We start from the raw sequence: 6,736 nt of genomic DNA, 5'->3' as shown, positions 1-6,736 counted from the left end.
AGCTTCTCAATGATCAAATATTTGTTTTTTTAAACTTTTCAAACAAGTATATATCCAATACCCTTCACATCAAACATCTGTAATTTGCTATTTAAACAGTCTATTCTAACGATAAAACTTATAACAAATTGTATTACAAATACGACAAAAATATTTTGATACTGTTCACATATAACAATACCAAACATAAATTAATATAAACACTACATGCAGACAAAAGGCATCAAAAATAAAACATGATTCCTTTCAGCCACAGTAAGGGGATTCCAAAATAAATCATTGCATCCAAGTACAATGAATATACATTTGTATACAAACCTGTTTTGCTATCGATTAAGTCTTTTATTAGGTTGAATTGAAGATATACTGTTTAGAAAATGATCACTAAATTCTGTAAAAGTATTTTTACAAAAGATCTTTTTTTCCCCAAGATATCGCTATGAAAGTTATAATATGATTAGCTTTTCTTTTTGTTTTTGTCCTTCCAGAACCAGTAAATAACTATTGAAGTGGTTTTTTTGCAAACACCCTTGTAAGAAAATATAGATTACCTTCTATTTTACTATACCTACAAATCATGTACAATAAAAACAGGACAAAAATGTGTCCATTAAGAAAAAATAACAAACGGTTACAAAACAACACAGAAAATTAAGATAGAGGAAAACCATCCCTTTACAAATTTGGAGCAGACTCCGGTAATCTTGAAGAGAACATTTTCTGCTCTTCTAGTGGCACCTACTATGTTATCATTGTCATTGACAATTGGCAAAGTAGTCGCATTTGGTTAAGTCACAATCAAAGAAAACAGGTCTGGGTTGTGGTTACAAGTGAAACATATCCACGAACATCTGTGAAATAGATATTCAATAATGGGCAACCAAATCAAATTATGTCTGTAAATTCTTGAAAGCATGACTTCAACTTAACCATTTGAAACCTTCATGCAAAAGCTACAATATAACCAGGAACCTTCTATCAAGATGAATCGAAATTACAGTAGAGAAATGCATTAATTTTCTGAAATGGGCGATATTTGTCTGAATTTTCTGAAATTGGCAATATTTGTCTAAATTTTTAATTTTCATCGATCAAGTCTGAACCATATTCGAGCAAGTCTGACAAATTATCGAAAAAGTCTTCACATTCCGCGACCTATTTGTGATCTTTTTCTCTATTTTTTTTCTAATTTTATGTTTCCCTTTGCTGATAATTTGAACAAGAGATACTGAATAAGAAAGTGACTTTTATAAATTTCCTGTTTACAAAACTTTGTAAATTTCGAAAAACTAAGGATTTTCTTGTCCCAGGCAATGATAACCTTAGCCGTATTTGGCACAACTTTTTGGCATTTTGGATCCTCATTGCTCTTCAACTTTGTACTTGTTTGGCTTTATAAATATTTTGATATGAACGCCACTGATGAGGCTTGTGTAGACGAAACGCGCGTCTGACGTATTAAATTATAATCCTGGTACCTTTGATAACTATTTACACAATTGGGTCGATACCACTGCTGGTGGATGTTTCGTCCCAGAGGGTATCACCAGCCCAGTAGTCAACATTTCGGTGTTGACATGAATATCAATAATGTGATCATTTTTATAAATTTCCTATTTAAAAAACTTGATGAGTCTCATGTAGACGAAACGCGCGTCTGGCGTATTAAATTATAATCCTGGTACCTTTGATAACTATTTGATCAAGTATGGTTCAGATCTTTATATTCTTTTGTCCAGAACTGGTTAAGTACAGGTTCAGACTGTTTCAACAAGGTCGAGTATGGGTTCAGACTTTTTAGCATGGTCCATATATGAGTTCTGACTACGTTCGAGTATGGTTTAGACTCAGTCTAGTCATATCAGGTCATATTAAGACAAATTCTGAAGGGTCGAGTAAAATCAGTTCAGTTGAAAAAAAAAAGTGTCATTTCAGACTTTTACTGTTCTGTGATGATTTTGATCAACAAATCGTTGTTATGGAAGTTTGGGGTCACAAGAAAATATAGATATGTTCTTTTCTAACAGTCGTCTAAAAGTATCATTTGGTATTGAATTTGTTTTCATGAATGTTAATAAGTTTTCAATTCACCCAAAGAATAGTTTTCTTTTAGACCACGTATAAACGCCATTGACTATTTCATTAACAATCAATTTATTAGGGTTGGAACATAAAATTTCATAGTGCGCGGAGAGTAGGACCACTACAATTGTAACAGAACACGAGGCGTTTATGTTAATTGCATCTAAACATCTGTCTTAGAGATTTTCGAAAAACAAGGTCAAAATATCCATACACAAAAGGGTTGACAATATGATGAATGATAAACAGTCTATTCAGAAAAATGTATAAATTAAGTTTTGATGAAGTTAGTTTGTACCAGTAAAGACTGTCTGACGTTGTAATAACAAACATGATTAAAGTTGGTGTGTATGACAGCATATAGACAATTACAAGAGTGAAAAACATCATATTAAAGTTTACTCTGCTCTTCCTTGCTCGTTGTAGACCTTTTGGATCTCCAGTGCGAGGATGACTTATATTTGAATCAGTATATATGTTTCTTCCCTGACAGTTATTTTGTATCTGATTAGAACTTTCTTTATTCTCAGTTGTTGATGCTTCTCCTGCCTTTGAATTTGTTGCTGTCATACTGATCAATCGTTTGTGAATGACGCGTCCTATTGGAATATACACGACCACAGTAGCAATTGTGTTTATCGCTAAGACAATCAGGAGGCTACCGAAAAAGATTTGACTATTGAATGCTGACGACGTGTTTGCGACATTCGAACATGAAATACCAGTTACTTTGTATCCTTTGAATGTTCCTGTGACGTTCTTAAGACCAGTCACAATTGCTATTGGTATCGAAAAGCTGAGGGAAACACCAACTAAAGCAACGATAGCAATTCGTCTTCTAACTAATGTAAGTTGAAAGCCATGAGGTCTGCATATTTTCAAATACCTTTGAATACCAATTAAAAGTAACATGTGCGCAGAAGCTGTCGATGTTAAACCGATTGTAAAATTAAGCACAACACATACGGCTTCTGATGGGTATGACACAAAATAGAAATAGTCGGTGATGTGGAATATTGTACTGGCAGTTCCAGCTATTAAGTCAAACACGGTGAGAACTGGAATAAAAAATCGATCTTCTCGACGATATTTCATCTTGAAAAAATACACGAATAATACTATTGAATTGCCAGTTAATCCAATTATAAGACAAATTATATTAAGAATTATGTTAGGAATAAGCATTTTCACATAGTTGGTGTTCCATTCTCCTGTTGTAATGTTTAAATCCATGACTGTGTATAGTTTCTGATTTGTTTTAAATTTTGTACAGTTAAATTAAGAGATCACATATTATTAATGCAATATATAATATATAATCTTTCTGAAAATAAGATCCCTTGAAATCGTTTTATAACAGACCATTATCATTGTATCTTTATCCTACAGATTTGGATTCAATAGCAGTTATTATAACTCGGAAGTAATTTTAATCATTTTTAAATTCCAAAGGCTTTATCACACGTACTAACTAATTCAGCATCATAAAGGTTATACAAAGTTAAATCACTGTGAGAACGGAAACTTATATGAAGAGATGAAAAAATATTTTGATGCACAGCAACGATATGAAAAGTTTAAAGGATGTGTACACGTTATCAAATGTTGATCTGGTCAGTATATATTTGATATTTGTTCAGCTGAGCCATTTCAGTATTTAGTAATTCGAAAGAAAATATTTCTGACAAGACATATACAAATTCAATCGAAGGTAGATAAAAAATTTAAAACTGTCATAGAGACCTAATGCTTTTTCAGAACATTTTATGCATACTTGAAAATCCTTGAAATGGAAATGTTATATAAAATAAAATGTGGATTGCCAATGGGAGCACTTTCTTTCTAATTTATATACTTCCACTGTTGGTTGACTTTAGATAATAGTTATCAAAAGTACCAGGATTATAATTTTGTACGCGCGTTTCGTCTACATAAGACTTATCAGTGACGCTGAGAGATCAAAATAGTTAAAAAGCCAAAACATTCAATACAAAGTTGAGGAACATTGAGGACCCAAAATTCCAAATACGTTGTGCCAAATACGGCTAAGGTAATCTACTACTGGGGTAAGAAAATCCTTAGTTTTTCGAAAAATTCAAAGTTTTGTAAACAGAAAATTTATAAAAATGACCTAGATAAGTCTTGTAAAGTGTCATCAGCACCGTAGGCTGTATCGATACTGATTACAAAATTTATATTTGAACAGTTTTGTTTTTCTTCGCCACATGCCGTAAAGCTTCGCAGTAATGTTCCTAGTGACATAACATGCAAGTCGTATAGGTCCGCAGTTATGTCCCTGATGACGTCAAATACAGTCGTAAAGCGCTGTATTAATGTTCCTGATGACGTCATTTTTAAATCGTATCGCTTCACAGTAATGTTCCTGGTGACTTCATTTGTAAATAGTAATACTAAACAGTAATGTTCCTGATGAAGTCATTTGTAAATCGTATAGCTCTGCAGTAATGTTCCTGGTGACGTCATTTGTAAATCGTTTAGCTCCATAATAATGTTCCTGGTGAGGTCAAATGTAAGTATCCCCCATGAGTTATACCAGATTGGGTAATGTTAGTTTAATTTACGAGAAGACTTAATAAGATCAGCCACTTCCAGTATTCATCTCACTATAAGACTTTAAACTTCTTTTGATAAACACCCGTATCATATGATCAAAGATAATCCCCTAACATCCTCATAATAAAGAAAGAATGTAACTACTTATTATATGTTAAGAAAAAACACAAAGACATGCATTATATATTATTTGAAGAAAAGATTGAAATACTTTAATGAATAAGATGATAATACCGAATGAGGAACAGTTATTGTTAAATTATTTAGGGGAGAAGCATTACATTATGTTTTCTAATCGGATCTTAAAATCACAGTGTTGTTCTCTTTCTTTAATCAATAAGTTAAATAATTTGTTTGGTGAATTTTTCGTATTATCTCTAGGTTTTGTTTTGTATTATATGTCATAACTATATATCATTATTAACAACGCCTGTTGAAATACTACTTTTATAACGTAATAACAACTATCTAAAAATATGCAGACCTCATCAATTTCAAATGACAACAATTTTGAGGCAAATTCGGATTCTTATTCATACTTGGTATATCTTCATTAATGAATCAAAAACTGTGTACCTTTGAATCTTTGGTTTTATTTGTGGTGTTTAGAGGGATGCATATTTTTTTATTTTATCCATGCTGTTGTCTGTTTTTCTTTATATGTACTCCTTTGTATTATCTCCTATTCTATGTTCATCCGTTCTGAGATATCCAATTCCTATCGGTCATCAGACAAAAAACGTTAAAAAGTTGCTACAACTTGGCAATTACGTATTATTTCAGCTCCAGCACCTAATGTTAAAAGTGTCCTCGTCCGTTATATTATCTAAATCATTTCCTTCTAATTGATTTTTATTTTGTTTTGATTCCATTGATGAAAAGGATACTTTCAAGAAAACTTTGCCCTAATCTGAAATAACCTTTTTTTTTAAAAGACCACATCAAAGTGATATCGATCCGTTTTTTAGAATAAAACAAACTGTTTATTACGGAAACACTGAGTGGTATAAACAGATGGAACTCTATACCTATATATACGGACCACTATTTATTTGTCTTAGTATTCAGTTAAAACACAAAAATCAAGGTAATAACAAAGCGAATGGTTTCGCATTAACTTTCAAAGTAGCAAGACCGGATGTGTCGTCAGGTAATATGTTCCGATTGTTCACACATTGCTGTTTTCTCTATTCCTCGGATGAGACGTACTGGCTAAAACTTATCACACAGTTTGCACTTGCATGCGCAACACAACGGATACGACATGTGGAGTAGTCTCTACCTATCCTCTTGAAGCAATTAAGAGCACTAGCGTTTTTTTGTTACTTTGTCTTGATAAGTTTTTAGTTTTCGATTCTGTGTGTTGTGTACTGTTGTAAGTCTTTGAGTCATTTTAATTTTGTACCATGATGTTGTCAGTATATTTGAGACTTTGAATGTCCCTTTGATTGCATTCGCCTCTCTTTTGCATGCATAACCCGTCTTGTTAATTTAGTCGGTCGAAATGATCTCACATTCGCCCAATAAGTAAGTTACAGATCAGACGACTGTTCAAGTTTGTAAAATGTATGACCGCGAACTGAAACGTCATTTCCTTTCTTCTCCATAGTGCTATACACACCGGAGGATGGACTTTTAATAGCTTGCACATTTTTCATACAAACCAAATAATGCAACATACGATTATTAAATATACACACTACTCTTTTGAAGACAACAAAAACAACATCAGAGAAAACTTATACATAATCAGAAAAAGAACATGGGACCATTATAGCTATGATAACACTTGCCATCAGATTAGAAAATATGATGTATGGTGTGAGGTGAGGGAGGCGAACTTTTCAATGCACACATATAGCTGATTGATGTTTACGAAAGGCTTTATACATGGCTGAAAGGCCGGGAGCCAGTTTAATTGATACTTTTTTTTGCTGTTAGATATATACTGATATACTGATAATCTTAAATGAAAATGGAGACGTACGTGTATCCTCTTTGAACTAAAAACAGCAAGAAGGGATAAAGATATTCAAAATGATGGAAAAAATTTAAGTGATATGTGGAATGTAATGTATAT

This window comes from Mytilus trossulus, chromosome 14, assembly GCF_036588685.1.
Source record: "Mytilus trossulus isolate FHL-02 chromosome 14, PNRI_Mtr1.1.1.hap1, whole genome shotgun sequence".
Taxonomy (NCBI): domain Eukaryota; kingdom Metazoa; phylum Mollusca; class Bivalvia; order Mytilida; family Mytilidae; genus Mytilus; species Mytilus trossulus.
Note: the sequence above shows the minus strand (reverse complement) of the source record.